Source organism: Miniopterus natalensis, chromosome 12 (assembly GCF_054644295.1).
Source record: "Miniopterus natalensis isolate mMinNat1 chromosome 12, mMinNat1.hap1, whole genome shotgun sequence".
Taxonomy (NCBI): domain Eukaryota; kingdom Metazoa; phylum Chordata; class Mammalia; order Chiroptera; family Miniopteridae; genus Miniopterus; species Miniopterus natalensis.
The window spans coordinates 25,112,476-25,131,682 of NC_142092.1; the positions used below are offsets into that span (position 1 = coordinate 25,112,476).

Below are 19,207 nucleotides of genomic sequence, written 5' to 3' on the forward strand. Positions count from 1 at the left end.
TGATCAAATATAGCTTATACTTATATTTCAATACTCATTGAATTGACTGTTAGTTAGTGGCATTGAGTAGTAGTATTGTAATGAAACCATTTCTCCAGTGATGAATTATTCCTTTTGATGCCCTTTATTAATGAAGCAGTCCCATTCACAGGGAAGATTATATGGCTTTACCTGAACCAATTTTCTAGATTTTTTCATAAGTAACAAAACCTCGTGAAAATAATATTAGGTGATATTATACTTCTTAAAAATACTATTTCAAGGCAATATTTGCTCTAGGGGCCAGGCATATCAAATTCTGTAAAACAGAATAATCATGAGCATCTCCACTACACTTCTTAAATTAAATGTACCCCTGATATCAGAGATTATGTTTCCTAGTAGTTTCCTTCCTGGTTCATACCTAAACTATGCATATGGTAGGAAACCATTAGACGAGTTGCAACAAGAATGCCCATCAAATGTCAAAAATAAAGTGCAGAGCAATCAGTGTGTTTTGTATTGGCAAGGAGTAGCTGATGAAATAACTAGAAGATGTGACATGATGTCTCTTTCATCTATAAAAGTATCGGCTCAGAGGTTATGCTTCATTAGCTTCGAATGTAGCATGCATAATAAAGGAGAAATTCAGAGCAGTTCTTTGATTCATTGTAAAAAGCCTATCTGATCCCCTTTCAAGTGACAGTTTATTAAATAAGGTGAATAATGAAACATATTCCACTAAAATGGAATTATAACCCTGTATTTGGCACTTGATTGCAAAGTATAAATGACAGTGCTGTACCTTCATTTTGTGTGATTACAAACTAAATAGGAAGAGATAGGTGGGCAATATTCCTTGAATTTAATGACTTTTTAATTTTTCTCTTTTATTTCCAATTTTTCACCCTTTTCTGGATTAAGTAGTTAATTGAATCGGAAAAAGTAATGGAAAAATGGCTGTCTTGCAAAATACAAGAATGCTTTCATTTTCTCAACATGGAGACGGCCAAGTTAAACATGTGAGACATACCTAGAGAAACAATGGTTCTACCTCCATTCTTTGATGTTCTTGGATATTCTTTGCAAAGATGTTGTTTTTAGGCAGTATCTTTCTCACTTGTTCAGCGATTCATTTATTAGTTTATTGTCTCATTTATTTACTCATCACTTCTTCTAACAACCCAATCAACAAAGTATTTTATCATGCTATGTTTTATGATGAATCAAAAAAGGCTTAGATTCTAAAATAGAAACATGGCATTGCCCTTAAAGATAGTATGATTTAAAATAATGTTTAACATTTTTTTGTGAGTTTAGGAATTTTCTACTGTAAAAAAAATGCCAAGCTGCCTTCCCTACCCACATACCCCCACTTTCAAAATAGGTGAAATATTTATCACTCCCTATGATGAGACTAGTTGTCCCTGAATTATACTCTGATAACACCAAGTGTATCCTCAATGGTAGAGTTTATTAGGCTATGGAATTATTTCTGGTTATTTACCTTTTTTTTTTCTGACTCTCAGGTCAAATCTCATAACATTTTATCAACACTGTACCACCAAAACCTTGTAACAAGGTTAGGCAGTTTTGTAAAGGGGTTAAAATCACAGAATTGAGTAAGGACAAGAAAGCCTCTTTAGCTCTTGCTACTTTCATGAGCTTGATTGAGTTTCTTAATTTTTTCAGGTCTCAGTTTCCCTCTCAGCTTGTGAATATACACCTGTACCTCATAAGGTTGCAAAGATTAAACTATTTTTTATAGTAAATATATCTTAGCAGCTGCTAATATTTAGTTAATATTAATTCAATGACAAATTGGCATGAGTTTAGTAATGTTAAAATTTGTTTTATTTTAAAAAATAGTTTAAAATTCTGGAAATAAGATGCATGATATCAACATATTACATTGCCTCTAGAATTAATATAGGAAGAATACAGGAAAGAAGGAAAAATATTCACCATGTTTTCCTGCCTTATCAATTTGAGATCTGTGATTTGTAAAATGCTATGGAAATTTAGAGAAGGAGAGATTGCATTCAGCTGGGAATAGCAGGAATGAGTGCTTTGTGAAGAAAATGCTATTTGGTTTGGTTAATTGAATCTATAGTAGCTGAACACTGATGTGGACATTCCTACCAAAGGCAACTGAATGCACAGAAGGGCCATGAAGGAATAGTGAGTACAAAGGTGTTTGGGACAGTGGATGGTGTATGTAGAGGAGAGTGAAAGATAACAAGAAAAGAGAAGTTTGATCCAGAACGTAGAGAACTGTGAATGTTAGGATGAGGTATTATTGAGTAAGGACATTTTAAATTGGGAGACGAGTGGGGAATGAAAAGATACTGAGTTTTATAAACAGGACAATAAGTTATTATAGTTATGCTTAACGGGAAGTAAGATGACAGTGTATAAAATGAATTATAATTTGACTTCTAGGCAGATATGTTTAGATAATCTATTTATCCCCAGTATTTTTACTTTTGGAAATAAGATTTTCACGTTTGCTGGCAGGAAACATGGAGTCACCTTGAAAAATAAGTAAGCTTCATTTAAAAAAAAAATTATTGAATTTATTGGAGTGACATTGGTTAATAAAGTCATATAGGTCTCAGATGTACACTTCTATAATACATCATCTGTATGTTGTATTGTGTGTTCACCACCCCAAGTCAAGTCTCTTTTTAACACCATACTCCCCTTTAACCTCTTTTATTTCCCCCACCCCACTTTCCCTTTGGTAATCACTGCCCTGTTGTCTGTGTCTACGAGTTTATGAGTATGCTTCACTTAGTGCAGATATTCATTCTATTGGGCAAAGTCCACAATGTGCTTATTCTGAAATATGTCTGAAATAACTGTAACTGGTGTGAGCAGACTTGGAAATACTGCAATTAAACTGCTGATGAGAGTTTTCCAGATGTTTGCTGTAGTTTAATATGCTTTATTGCCATTTAATCTCCGTTCAAAACATTTAGATAGTCATTAAAAAAACAACAGTGCTAATGCTTCATAAATATAAATCTCATTTACAGTCAAACTAGTGGAGTGGTTGGAAATTTGACTCTTCCATTTTGTGATGTAACTGTTTTTTAAGTACAGCTTTTCATTGATTTGTGCCACTCAGACTCAAATGCATCTGTCAACCAATTGCAAGGTCAAGTACGATGGCAGAGGATCCATTGAAGCTTTTGCTGTATCAAAGGCTCTCTGCCTTGTGAACTATTTGGTGAATTATGTTTCCTAAAATCAACTGGGCCACAAATATGAGGTGTCATGAAGAATGTTGCCTTTCATTCTTTAGTTTTTTTCTGAACAGAATCACATTGCCTGAGCTCACAAACTAGATCGAAACCTCCTGCAGTAGTTTAAGATCACTGAATAGACAGAAGGCCATTGGGGGCATTGGGAGACATGTTCTGTTGCACTTTCTGATGTCCACTTAATCATCTAGACAGAGTGACATTCCTTTTTACTTATTAGAAATGTAAATTATGCAAGTTGTCCTGTTACTTTTATCTTAGTAAAATCTTCATGTTAGAGAGCTGGATAGTTTAAATTCTTAACCTGTATTTTCTATGAAGTTGAATTTCAGTTATCCTTACTAGACTATTGGGGTGATCATTCTATAAGTTATAAATATCTAATCACTATGTTGTATACCTGAAGCTAATATAATATTGTATGTCAAATGCAAGTGAAAAATACAAAACAATTGCCCTGGCCTGGTGGCTCAGTTGGTTGTAACATCCTCCTGTACACAAAAATGTTGCAGGTTTGATTGTTTGATTCCCTGTCAAGGCACATACCTAGGTTTCAGGTATAATCCTCGGGGCGTGTACGGAAAGCAACTGAGTAATATGTTTCTCTCACATCGATGTTTCTCTTTCTCTTAAAAATCAATAAACCTATCCTTGGGTGAAGATTTAAAAAAATTTAAAAAATCTTTTCTATTTACAATAATAAAATAATGTAGATATATTAATAGGCGAGAAACAAATATCACATTTCGCTGAACTGAGTGCTATTATTAATAGCTTATGTATCCCAACCACAAAAATGTGTGATAATTATAATACCTATGTAGAAACTTTTACTATCCCAAGAAAACATATTTAAAAACTGACCCAATGATGTGTTGATAGTTAACGAATAGAGCAGGTTAGAAGCATAATTTCTTCACATCAACTGGAAAAATGTCTTGTTTTTATATTTCTAATATGTAACATTTAGACCAATTAATAAGAAAGGAAGATCCTCTGAGACTACATTTATATATCACCAATCTCACACAACAGATGAATTCTTATCTTTTGATTTAATTTTATTCTGCATTCTGGGTACCAATTAAAGGACTTTGTATCATTTCATAGGTTGGCTATTTTAGGAGACAAATTTGACTGCTTTAACAGTTCCACTGACACTTACTAAGAAAGTGGAAAAGTGCACTTCCTTAAAAATTAAAAATCGTTAGGAATATTCCTTTTAGGGAAAAAGATAATTATCAGAATGTGGCTTTTTTGTTCATTCTATAGCACTGCGTGATGATAATTGGAGAATAATGCCATCAAAGTTCAAAGAATAATTAGAAATCAGAACAATAATTTGAGTCTTTTTGTTTTAAACTAACCTTGAAGGCTGGACTCAGGTTCTTGTATAGCTGACTTGTGGCTGCTTATTAGCTGCGTGATGTTTATCATTTCATTTAACATATGCAATTAAATTCTTCATCTGTACAATGAGCCTCATGACCTGTTTTGCTTCTATGTGTAAAAATTTAGTGAGATAACATACATAAAAATACTTTGTAAGTGGTCCTTGGGAAATATGCATCAAAGCACTTAGTAATTATTATTAGCTTTCAAAATGAGTATATAGACAATCATGTTCTTCATTTATCTTCAGTTTGTTGATCCTTATTTGTAAAAGAAAAAAATAATAAAACTTATAAAAGGTAATTTAGAGAATAGATCAATCTGCTCATTTTAAGTAAGAATCTAAAAAAGATTAAGTGGCATCTTTTGGAAGATTGGACCCGAGTTTCTGTTTATCACAGTTTAGAGTCATGGGAGGCAATTTCAAGTTGACACGTCCCTTTGCTTTCTAGGGACCTGTTCACACAAATGGAGGTTATATTAGCCATATTATAAGTTATTGTGTGTGCTTTCTTTTTCTACTACTTGTTCTCTCGACATCTCATTACCTCATAATGTATTTACAGATTATTTGGCAAGGAGTGAAAAGTCAAAATGATCATTATTACTGTCATTTGGCAATCTTTGAGTCATTTAGCACTTTTTTAATTGTTTAGCACTTTTAAATTCTACCTTTTATTGGAGTTCATTGTTACAAATCTCTTCCACAAGACTGTAAACATCTTGAAAGCAAGGTTCCTGTTCAATTTGGAGACTGCATGATACCAAGCTAAGGGTCTGGCCCATAAAGATGCCCTCAGGAAATATTTGTTGAAATTAACTCTTCCATCTCTGCATAATCCTGAACAGTTAATAGACTGATAGTTATTTTGTAAGAGCAATTTAATTCAAATTAAGACACTTTAATGTGTTTTGGTAATTGAAAAAAATCTCTATAGCCCTATCCTTGAGAATTTTAGCCTAGCATGAAAAAAAAAAATTAAAGTAAAACATATAATGAGTAATTTTTAAATTAAAAAGTAACATTTTCATGTGGATAGTACAGCTTGGGGAATCATAAAACCCTGGTGATAAATTTTGTCCATCTTACTTCAAGCTAGTGACTGCCTTGAGTCCAACATTTAACTCTTTGACACTTGAGTTTTGTTTTATTTTATTTATTTATTATTTATTTATTTATTTATTTATTTATTTATCTATTTATTTAAATCCTCACCAGAGGATATTTTTTCCATTGCTTTTTAGAGAGAGTGGAAGAGGGAGAGAGAGAAAGAGAAACATCTGTGTGAGACAGACACATCAATTGGTTGCCTCCTGCACTAGCCCCAGTCAGGGCTGGGGATCAAGGCCGCAACCAACATGTGCCCTTGGCTGGAATCGAACCCGGGATGCTTCAGGCTGCTGGCCAACGCTCTAACCACTGAACAAAACTGGCTAGGGCTCAAGTTATATTTTTTACAAAAGAAAAATTAAATGCTGTGTAATGTAGTGCCGTGTACGAAGAAGGCAGTTGTGGATATGTTAAAAACAAAATAAAAAATAAGCAGAAACACTGGAGAATGTATTTAAGGAGGAAAGATACGATGACACTTCCCATCATTTTTGTCCCCTCTGCATGTTTTACAGACTTTGACTCTGAACAGAATATCTCCATCCTGTCGTTGGTTGTGAACCACAGTGCCATTGCCATCTAAGACTTTTGATGCTAACTGCACGGAGCATTTGCATAGCACAGTAAGTGAATTCCCTCTTTAATAAGGAGAAAAGGCTGTTATCCAAATTATGCAAGAAATGTGTCTCTAAAATGTCAGTATAAAAATAATCCCTCAGTAATGATCGTTTTTTCTAAATCATGTAGGTGAGAAGAAAAATATTAAGGGAAATCTTTTTGAGAATCTTGCATTCTGGGTCTGAAACAATGAAAATGTTGAGGGAAATCAACTGAATTTAAACACTTTGAATTTTAGTTCCTTTCCCCCCCTGCAGCTTTATTGAGGTATAATTGACACATAAAATGTATGTACTATATTTAAAGTGCACCACGTGGGATTTGATGCATGTATACATTATGAAATGATTAGCACAATCAAGCTGATGAACATACCCATCACATCACATCACATCATGAACTTTTTTTTGATAAAAAATATCTTAAGATTCACTCCTTTAGCAAATTTTAAAGGTGCAATTCAGTATTATTAACTATACTCAGCATGCTGTACAGTAGATCTGCAGAAATTACTCATCTTATAACTAAAATTTGGTCATTTGACCAAAATCTGCTCATGTTTTTTCTACCTCCTGCCTCTGGCAACCATCATTGTATTCAGTTCCTATGAGTTGAGTTTTCCATGCTTCTATGTGTAGAAATTAATCATATAGAAGAATGATAAACTTTTAAAAGTAAATAAAAATGTATTAAGTAGAAAAAATATTAGTTTAAATAATACACACATAACTCTGTCTTTTAAAAAATTGACAAATTTATGGCAAATTTCATTAAAAATACAGGGAACACAAGATCAACATTAGATTGGACAAAGTAAATATATAATCTAAAACTAGGAAAGTATTAAATGGGATTATATACTAATAAAATAAAATAAAATCAGATAAAGTAAAATATTCTAGAAGGGTATAGAAATGACCAACATTATTTTATTAGGAAGTTTTAAATAACAGGCTATTCCCAGCATCATCTTCAGTTAAGTTTTTGGTGTCAGACAGAATCAATTTATAAGCTGAAGCAAGTTTTATAATGCTATTTTCTAACTTCATGGATTCATCTGCATTTCACAAACTCATCAAGTCCAAAGAGCTGTAAATTGGGTGATATTCTCATTGTTGAAAATAGAATTAAAGGAGAGGGGACAAGCACTTTTATTATTTATTCAGCTAAATGGTAGGTTCATGTTGATACTTTTAAAAATCTCTTTTCGTCTGAGTTCAGTAAGGCAAAGCATTTATTTGATTCACTGCTGACAAGAGCATTTCTTTGGAGATAATTCTCTTCCTCTGGATATAGAGTAATATGTTTTCAATCCTTTGTACAGTTTCAGCAACACCCCAGAATTTATTCTTTTGCCTGTCACACCTTGGATGCAAGTAGCCATTTCTCTAACTATAGAAGGTTTCAGATGCCTGGAGGGCCAGCGGTAAATGTCAATAAACTGTTTAAGGGTTCTTATATGTCCAAGGTGTTAATTGGATAAGAGCATTGGGAAACAATTTTAAAAGAAGAAATTAAGTCCAACAAGCCCTGAATAGGGTATATGTTTTTAGGTTGAGAACAAGTTCAGGCTATGTTCAATTTATGAAATAACAGCTGATAGAATTCATTTCAGATGAGATGTTTCTTTTCAGTTTCTTTGTCAAGCTGCTATAACAAATTCCCATCGACAGGGTGGTTTAAACAATAAACATATTTCTCACAGTTATGGGGGCTGGAATGTTCAAGATCAAGGTGTCAGCAGATCTGGTGTCTGGGAGAGCGTCTTCTTAGTTTGTACATGGCCTTTTTTCTCACACAATCCTTACATGGCAAAGAGCAGAGGAAGGAAGCAAACTCTTTTTTTGTCTTATCTTACAAGGGAACTAATTCCATCATGATGGCCCCACCCCCATGATCTCATCTAATCCAAATTCCCTTCCAAATGTCTCACCCCTAAGACCACCACACTGGGGGGTAGGGTTTCAATATATGAGTTTTGAGGGAATACAAACAGTCTATAACATAACACGATTTATTTGGAATTATCATTTTGGTCTCTGCTCCCCTCTTGCTGGCTTGCTCTTGTCACTGTACCCAGAAGCTTGCAGAGACATAAACATTGAGTTCAGTTGTCAAACATATTCATATTCCATTCTTTAAGTTTTCTACAGAGCTTATGCACAGCAGCAATATCAAGTTTCCTGTATGTGTGTAGCAGCATAAGTATGCAAAACCACAGAACACTTAATTTGTGATCTCATGCTGGAAAAGGCAAAGGAAACTTCAGTTTGTTAGGTAGCCTAAATGTCTGAGGAGGACCGTTAAATAATCAGAGTGGAAGTCTTTGACAATTTGTGCTTTACTCTTGGCTCCATACTATTTTGTAACAATATGACTTTTTATATAAAGGGCTGTATCAAGTGAGAACATGAACTATGACAAATTCTCCTTGAATTAAACACTTCAAGTACCTGTCGGGAGAGAGTGGGTAACATAGCAAGTGCTATCTGGAAGGTGCTTAGCATATGTCAAGGTTCATAAAGCTCAATGTTTATAGTAGATGACCATGAGGTTTTGCTGCAATAATCTTATATTTATGCAGTAAATAAGGAAAAAATGAAATAAGGCAGCTTGACATATATAATTCATATAATTTATTTCTTAAAATAGAGGAATAAATCATCATTAGACAGTGGGCAATGTGTGGTGGGAAGTACAAGAACTTTAGTAAATAATAGAAGTAAAGGTATTAAATTAAAAAACCCCAGAACATTGTTGAATGAATAAATTCCCTAATTAAGTAGAATGAGCTCAGGAAGTAGGAGGCTTAAATTTGAGTTTAGGTTCTTAGACTTGTTCCTTGCCTCGATATGTACCAGTTATCTAATATTTCAAGACCTTATCTATAGTTTTTTGCAGTGGAGTTTGGTTCAATTATCTGTAGGACACTTTTTATAGTACTACTCATGGTCGGGACTACACTAGTGAAAGACACTAAGCCTAGAATCATATAATTTAGAAAACTGTGATGGGAAAATTTAGATGTAATGTTTTGTTGAATATATCATGCTTACAGCTCAAATTTTCACAAATCAAATAAACAAATCTCTCTAACCAGCAGCCAGTTCAGTATATAGAATATTTCCAATACCCTCAAAGTTTTCCTCTTGTCCCATACAGTCACTATTCCCTAAAGCAAAATACTATGACTTTTGTCGTCATAGATTTGCTTTTTAAAATTTTAATGTCTGATTTTTTTCCCTTAACATGAAGTTTTTTGATATTCATCAATTTTTTTTGTGTGTAGCATTATCTTTTTCATTCCCATTGCTGTATGGCATTCATTGATCATATATCTGTATTTATATCTCTATCAGTTCATATATAATAGCTGGTATATATGTTTATATATATTAATATATGTCATTTATCCATTTATACATATATCTATATATGTGTGTCATATATATAAATATATAATTATATACATACTATATAATTATATAAATATAATTATATAAATTTATTGATTCAGTGCAGTGTTGATGAAGATATGGGTTGTTTCTAGTTCTGGGTGTTTGAAGAGTGTTGCTTAGAATACTCATATCTACTTTGCTAGGACTGATTTTTTAATCATAGGATAATTAAAGCTTTTGTAGATACTACTAGTTTCCCCCCAAATGATATCAATGCACATTGCCATCAGAATTATTTGATAGTTATAGTTGTTCCACATGATTGTCAAGAAATAATAATAAAGATGTTAAAAAATTGTAATCCTTCTTGTAAGTATATGGTGGTATTTCAGTATGGTTTCGATTTGCACTTCACTGCTAAGTTTGGTGATGAAACAGTTATTAAAGTTTATTAGAAATTTTATTTTCCTCTTTTGTAAGATGTGTATATAAATCTTTAAGGTAGTTTTTTTAAAACTATTGATAGTTAGACATTCCTTATTAATACTAGTTAATTGTTAGATGTATGTGTTATAAACAAGTGGTCCCGCTGTGGCTTTCTTTTTTATTCTCTTAATGAGTACTTGAATGAACAAAATTTATTATATCAAAAAATAAAATAAAATGATTTTTTCCCCAAAATCAAGGTCAGTGGTTATAGTAGTCAATCTATATATTTTATTTTTATATCTATGCAAAGAAAGTAGCAAATAGATTTCATTATTCTAACAATTTTTTAACTAAGGAGACAATTTTGCTGTTTTATCCAACAATATACCCATATATTATCATTATGTACTTTAAGCTGCTAGAAGAAACACATTATTTTATTAATAAAAGGAAATTTTATTTTATATTAGGAGTAATAAATGAATTATTAATTGCACAATTACTTTCTTGCAAGATGTACTATGAAATTAAGGTTCAGAATATCATCAAGAAATTACTTTAAGTAATTTAAACCAGGTAATTAGAGTTTTTCCAGCTTTTAGTTGATATTGCTAAGCACACAAAAAATATTTAAAGAACTTCAGAGAGTTATATGTCTTGGGTTAGGTTAGATGAAGAAACAATTTTTTTTTTGTAGTATGTAAGTAGTACAGACCTGTCAGCTAGAAAGATGTGATATCGTATCAGAGACCCCTTTACAAGTATATCCTGTTTTCATAATAAATGTCCATTTAAAAAGAAATAAGAAACCTTTATATATTAAAATACTAGAATTCAATCCATGTAGCTTTGGGGTAAAAAGTAAAGTCTTTATCTTTTAGGTGGGTGGTAATTGGTTCCTAAAACTGAGTCTAAGAGGAAGTCATATTAAAGTTGATTTTGAGTCATGATCTCTGAGCTTTGCGTTAGCCAGGAGACAGCCTAACTTCTCATCTTCTGAACCACACCCTTCCTGTCCTTTATGAAGAGTTAGTTCAATACCTTTCTTAATAAGGTGACAGACCAGACATTTTCAAAAAGGATCATTAATGTAATATTATACTTATTAATTACTGATTCAACAAGAGATTCAAAACTCTACAAAGCAAGTTAATGAGACATAAGGTTTTAGAAGTATCAAACTGAGAACACAAAACTGACATTTTGTATAATATGTGTGGTAGCCGATGACATATATTTAAATAACAGTCTTGAGATGAGTTAATATAAATAGTGTCTCTGTGTATATATCACATTGGAAATGTTTTCCATCCTCTATTTGTTATCAAAACTATAGTCGCTATCACTTCTTTTCTCCGGTTCCCATTTCCTTTTACTCATTTCTCTCTTCTCTTCCCATCTCATCTCTTCCTGACCAATTCAGACATAAAGACATTAGATGGGCAGAAGAAAATGAACATCATGAGCCAGAAGTGCAGGATGAGGGGGCTTATGGCTGGGAACAGGGCGTTAGAACTTAAGCAGGGTGAGGGGGGAATCCACCCAGAGGACTTATCAGAGCATCTGGGGATGGTCCAGAAAAGGGGTCATTGCCCAAGCAGACTGAAGAGGAAATCCACTCGGTGGGGTGAGTTGTAGCCTAATCAGGGTGGTTGTGTTGGTGATGGAGAATGTAGATTCACAGGGAGATTGGTCAAATGTGTAAATGTATGTATGTATATAAATGTATATAAAAAGGTTATTGAGCCCGGCCAGCATGGCTCAGATGTCGAGCATTGACGTATGATCCAGGAGATCGTGGTTCAGTTCCCAGTCAGGGCACATGCCCTGATTGAGGGCTGGATCTCCAGTGGGGGCCTTGCAGGAGGCAGCCAATCAGTGAATCTCTCATCATGGATGTTTCTGTCTCTCCCTCTCCCTTCCTCTCTCGGAAATCAATAAAAACATATTTAAAAAGTAAATAAAAACATTATTGATATCTAAGTATATCGCTCTCAAAGAAAGATATTACAAGTGTGAAAATAGAGAAAACAAGATGAAAACCTATGATACTGGACTGTAATTGGGAGGGTAGGTGTGAACTCATGTTTTTTAAAATATGTGGATACATACAGAAAAATCTATAGATGCAAATATCTGCATGTGTATGTACAGTTCTGTCCACTAATAGAATTTAGAAGTAGTGTCACCACCATAGTGATGACTATATCTAGCATCTACAGCTTGGCTTCTAAAGATCATTTAAAAGGGACAAAATCCTCTCCGAAAAATGATGGATTCCATGGCTGACAGGTTGAAGTACTAGATGAACATGGGGCATCTTTTTGAACTTGAAAGCCACAAAGTGCTCAAATAATAACAGGAACATGTCCAAAGGACACGGGAATAGGCTTGAACGTGCTCTTACTGGCCAACTCTTGGACAATTTGAGCATCAAAGTAGACTTTTAGTGATGATTTTAACGTGTAATAAAATAGCAATCTATAAATCAACACGTAAAAATACAGTCAAGAATCACTGAAGTTTAAGTGAGAGCTAGGTCAGAGTGATAATGGCAGATAACATGTTAGAGCGTTGAAAATGGGAAAAACTGTCTATGTGTTTTGATGAATGGAAGAGGGACTACAAATTCTAAAATTAATAGCAAAATTATTACAGCATCATATCCTAATACTATATTAATACTAATATTTAGGAAATAGTTTGTGTCAGGAACTGTGGTTAAAGGATTTTATTGTATATATAATTGTATCCTGCCCCTAACATGTGAGAGTTATCATCATCTACCTGTCTTTACAGATGAGTAAAATGGGGACTAGCAATTGAAGTACCTACTCAGCATGGCAGAGTTGCTTACTCCATTACACAGTTTGTTTCCTTGTATTGTATTGTTTTCTATCTCAAAAATATAACTTGTGGCTTTTAGCTATGATTTTGTACTATATCTGTAAGGACATGACAGCTGAGAGGTTCTCTGTTTGTTAATTGCCCTTCTTTAGACCTTTCTTAGAATATGGAGAAATACAAGTAAAACTGAATAAAGAAAACCATCTCTGTCTAATGTTGTCATTGTTATAGTAAAACCTATGTTTGAGACTTTACCTTTTAGAGTTCCTGATTGCAAGGTGATTTATAACATGCTTTATTGTATTTGAATCTCCATGAATAATTTAGCACAAGTGTTACTTTTGCTGATAAGAACCTTTTCTGTTTTTTTTTTATTGCCTAGTTTTTAGAAAAAAAGATTTGTGGCCTATATTAAAGAAAAAAATAGTTTGAAAGTTCAAAAATATATTTCCCTGTGCAAAGGATGGCATAAGCTCTAATTCTTTATACACTGTAGATAAAAGGAAATACCTACCAAAGGTTGTGTATGAATATTAATATTCTAATATTATGGTATGTCTTATAGCCTCTTCTTTCATTTTCTTTGTGTTAAATGAAACTTTATCAAAAATATAATTTGAAAAGTATTTTATTGCTTATTGGCATGTGAACTAGATTTATGTTGTATTTATTTGCAGCTTGCATGAAAGAACTAAGTGCCTGATAAAGGAGTATGCATTCAAAATGAAAAAAAGAAAAGAAATTATAGGTGCAGGAAAAATCCATCTAAATAATAAAGATGGAAAAAGTTCCCTCATGATTGAGGTGATAAGGTTTTAGTCACACTGTGACTGAGTGTCTTTCATGCTATTTACATCTAACAAGCTACAAGTGTGAACTTCATGGAAGGTGAAGCTGGATAGAGCTAGAGGTGATGACAGTCCTGGGTTTATAACATTCATAACCAAGAAACTAAGATGGATGAATTCTTCGTCATTGCTAAAATATTTCACTATCCCATAAGCATCCAAAATACTCCTTTCATACAAAGAATAATGATTTGTTTTTTCCAAGTAAATGTGTTAGTAAAGTATTTGAACATGCACTTACAAATCAAATTTAATCTGAGAATAAATGGTCATTGCTGTGTTTAGACTAATTATTAGGCACCCAAGTACCTTCCAGATTTTAAAAATCAAAAAACATGTTACTGAGATTTTTTTTTTTATATATAATAAGATTTGATAATTATTCTTCTAGACATTCTGGCATAGTATATGTCATATGCTAGATCACAATACACACACACACACACACACACACATATATATGCAAAAAAGGGTACAAATGTGTTTTTGTTAATTAATTTTCACAAAGTGAATACTGGCACCCAGATCAAAACTGCTATTACTAACATCTCAGCAGTCCCCTCTTTTTTCCACATATTATCTCACACCTCTAGAATAGATAGTATCCTACCTAACTCCTCATACCATCATTTGCTTTCCTGTTCTAAAACCTAAGTACTTAGACTAAAAAATATGTACTCTTTTGTGCCTGGCATCTTGTACTCATTGACAGATTTGTGACAATCATTCAGTTTTTGCGTGTAGGAATATGAAGGCCATAGAACATATGTTTACTTAGCTTTAGAGGATTTTTTTCAGTGTTTTTTTTTTTTTATCAATTGATACTCTCATTAGCAATAAATGAGTTTTGTTTGATCCACTCCCTAGTCAATATTCTGCCTTTTGTTTTAACAGTAACAATTTTGGTGAGTAAATAGTGATATATCGTGGTGCTAGTTGCATTTCACTGATGTCAAAGTTGAGTATACCTTTTTATATTTTATTGAATACTTTCATATTATCATTTGTAAAATTTCTGCTTAAGCCTTTTATCTAACTTTCTGTTGATTGTCTACTTTAAAAAATAGATTTGTAGTTGTTTTTAAATACTTATATATTGTAATTTTAAAATTCTAATTAAATTTCAACTAATTTAATTTCAATGAATTTCATTGTAGTCCACTTTATCAAAAATGTTTTTAGGATTAGGTAAGTCCTGTATTTTAAAATATTAATAAACATGTAATATTACCCATTATATTAAATTTATATAATAAATAGAACAGTCACTAAAAGAGTGGGCATTCTTTTCTTGCTCCTGACCTTAGAAAAAAAGCTTTCCACTTTTAACCATTGAGTATGATGTTAGCTGTGGGCTTGTCATATATAGCTTCATGAAGTTGAGGTATGTTCCTTCTATATCTACTTATTTGAGAGTTTTTATCAGAAAGGAATTTTGAATTTTGTCAAATGATTTTTCTGCATCTCTTGAGATCATCATAGGTTTTTTATCCTTGGTTTGTTGAAGTAATGAATCAGTTGTTTTGTGGGTGTTGAACCACCCTTGAATCCTTTATATAAATCCCACTTGTTCATGGTGTATAACCCTTTTAATATACTGTGGGATTCATTTTGCTAGAATTTTGTTGAGAATTTGGCATCTCTATTTATCAGGGACATTGTATTGTAATTCTCTTTTTTTTGTAGTGTCTTGGTTTGGTTTTGGTATCAGGATAATGGTGACCTTATAGAGTGAGTTTGGGAGCATTTCTTCCTCTTCAATTTTTTGAAATAGTTTGAGAAGGATAGTTATTACTTCTTTTTAAAATGGTAGAATTTATTTGTGAAGCTGTCTGGTCCTAGGCTTTTGTTTGTTGGGAGTGTTTTGGTTACTGCTTCAATTTCATTGTTAGTAATTGGTCTGTTCAGGTTATTTGTTTCTTCCTGGTTTAATGTGGAAGGTTTTATGTTTCTAAAACATTATGTGTTTCTTCTAGATTGTCAAATTTGTAGTATTCTTTAATGATCCTTTGTAATTCGTGGTGTCAGATGTAATTCCTTCTTTTTCATATTTTATTTTATTCATTTGTGTTCTCCCTTTTTTTCTGCTTGATGGATCTTGCTATAGGCTTGTTAATTTAATTGTCCTTCCAATGAACCACTTTAGTTTCATAATCTTTTCTATTGTTTTTCTGTTTTCTATTTTATTTATTTCTGCTCTGATCTTTATTATTTCCTTCCTCATACTTACTTTGAATTTTGTTCATTTTCTAGTTTTGTTAGGTATAAATTTAGATTATTTATTTGGGAACTTTTCTACTTCTTGAAGTAGGCCTCTACAGCTATAAACTTTTAACTGCTTTTTTGCATCCCATAAATTTTGTAAGGCTATATTTTCATGTTCATTTGTCTCAAGGTACTTTTTGATTTCCTGTTTGATTTCCTCTTTGATTCACTGATTGTTTAGAAGCATGTTGGCTAATGTCCATGTGTTTATGTTTTTTCCAATTGTTTTTTTCCTGTAATTGGTTTCTAGTTTCTTGCCATTGTTGTCAGAAAATGTGCTTGATATAATTTAAATATTTTTGAATTTTTTAAGGCTTGTTTTCTGGCCTAGCACATGATCTATCCTGGAAAATGTTCCATGTGCATTTGAGAAAAAATTGTAACCTGTAGTTTTTGGATTAAATGCTCTAGAAATATCTAATAAGTCAGATTGGTCTAATGTGCCACTTAAGGCCATTATTTCCTTATTAATCTTCTGTCTGGATGATATAGCCTTTGAAATAAGTGGAGCATTAAAGCCCAACTATTATAATATTACTGTTAATTTCTACCTTTATGCCCATTAACATTTGCTTTATATACTTGGGTGCTCCTATGCTGGGTGCGTAGATATTTACTGTTGTTATAGCCTCTTTCTTGGACTGACCCCTTTAAAATTATGTAATGTCCTTCTGTGTCTTTTTTTAGTTTTGAAGTCTATTTTATGTGATATGAGTATTGCTACCCCAGCTTTCTTTTAATTTCTGTTTGCATGGAATATTTTTCCCATCCTGTCACTTTCAGTATATGTGTGTCTTTCAATCTAAAGTGAGTCTCTTGTAAGCAACATTTTGGGTTATGGGTCATGTTTCTTGCTTGTTTTTTCTATTCTGCCATCCTATGTCTTTTGATTAGAGAATTTAGTCCACTTGCATACTACATTTTATTCTAATGGCAGAGTATTTTTAGGAAATTTCTCATGAATTTATTTCTGTGAAACTACCTATTTGCTCTTATGTTTGGTTGGTGACAATTTCTTACAACCTTGACTATGAACATAATTCAGATTTAGTCTTATTGAAGTGCTAATATCTAAAAATATTCATCTTCATTTTTTAAGAATAATTTCTAGACAACTAAGTCGGAATATGACATTCAACAATCATCTCATCAATAATTGGACTTTAAACAAAACTATAATTATATTACCCCAGAAACATAACTATGTTCTTACAATAGTAAAAAGAATTAATTTCCTTATATAAAGAGCAATATTTTTTCTTCTGTCAATTCAGAAAGTTCCTCTTGATTCCTAAATTTAATTTGCTTACTATTGCTCATTTATGTCTATTTTCATCTTAAAAAATTCTGAAGTTTTTTTTAGCCATTGATAATAGAAAATAAATTTATTTTTGGATTTTATTATTTGTAGTGCTCGAGTTTTTAAGCAAAGCAAATTGCCTCTCTTTTTGTGAGAAACATTGATTGGTTGCTTCCAGCACACGCCCTGACTGGGGAATCAAACCCACAACTTAGGTATGTGCCATGATTGGGAATTGAACCTGCAACCTTGTAGTGTAGAAGATAATGCTCCAACCAGCTAAACTACCCAGCCGGGGTTCTTTTTTCTTGAAGATGTGCTTCACACAAATCAATTGCAGGGATCCAGTTTAAATAAGTTCTCCTTCACAACTCTGATATTAAATGTAATTTTTAAGTTTGTTTATGATTCTGACCACAAACAAACCAAACCAACTATACTGTGTGAAATTTACACCTAATACAGCTATAGGCCAATAAGACTAGTAGTCATTTTTTAAAAGGCTGTAATTCTTTTAAGGATAAAGAGAAAATTAGATATGCAGGAAGTTGACTTGAACAAACATTTTCTCTACAACATAACCTAATTATCATCTTATTGTTTTCATGATTCAGTTTCATCCCTATGAAATAAGCAGAAAAAAATCCTAAATTATCCCTGGTGTTGTTAGGATCAAAGGGATAGTGTGTATGGTAGTGTATCATGATGCTTAAGAAGGACTGAAACCAAATCCCCGTTCTGGCCCTTACTACAGGCATGACATTACTGAGTCCTCAAAACCTCATTTCTTGTTGCACAAGTGGGAATAATCATAACTATGTCATTAAAGATCATAGTTTTATGAAATAGCATAATTATAAGGATTCAATATATTTTAGTTATATAAAGCTACTTCATAAACTTATAAACAGTGATAAAGTACAGGATTGATAATTGCTGTCATTATTTTATTTGAGTACTAAGAAGAAATTTACTCTAAAAGATTGTTAATAAAAGTGCAAAAATGACAGTAATGGTTCAGCCTAATTTCCACTTCATTTCATTCCTCTGTTTGGGGAAAAGATGTTCATTTGTCTCATAATGTGTATTGTAATTTCTTCATAGCAATGACATTAAAATTACAAGTGATATTATGACACAGAGAACTCCCTATTACCAAAATAGTGCTGTGTGATTCTAGTAAATCTTGCTATGAACAGAGGTGACCAACTTAAAGAAAGACATTATGTACAAATGTTTAAAATGTATTATTATAGCCCAGCCATCATGGCTCAGTGGTTGAGCATCGACCTGTGAACCAGGAGGTCATGACTGGATTCCTGATCAGGGCACATGCCTGGGGTTGCAAGCTCTATCCTCACTGTGGGGCATACTGGGGGCAGCTGATCAATGACTCTCTCTCATCATTGATGTTTCTGTCTTTCTTTCTCTCTCCCTTCCTCATTCTGAAATCAATAAAAACATATTTTAAAAAATAAATAAAATAGCCCGGCTGGGCATGGCTCAGTGGTTGAGCGTCAACCTAGGATCCAGGCGATCAGGGTTTGATTCCCAGTCAGGGCACATGCCCGGGTTGCGGGCTCCATCCCCAGTAGGGGGCGTGCAGGAGGCAGCTGATCAATGACTCTCTCATCATTGATGTTTCTGTCTCTCTCCCTCTCCCTGAAATCAATAAAGATATATTTAAAATAATAATAACAAATAAAATAAAATGTATTATAGTTCATGAGCAAACTTCATGCCCTGATTTAGTA

The 19,207-nt window shown here is 32.8% G+C and overlaps 1 long non-coding RNA gene across 3 annotated transcripts in view; it reads left to right on the forward strand.

The window, feature by feature from the left end:
• LOC107545436 (uncharacterized) overlaps nucleotides 1-19,207 on the forward strand; it is a 284,522-nt gene that overhangs the window by 174,301 nt on the left and 91,014 nt on the right. For all 3 annotated transcript variants that reach the window (XR_001604023.2, XR_001604024.2, XR_015715437.1), the window contains exon 3: nucleotides 6,264-6,371. This is a non-coding gene — a long non-coding RNA (uncharacterized LOC107545436). The remainder of the gene's footprint in view (nucleotides 1-6,263; nucleotides 6,372-19,207) is intronic.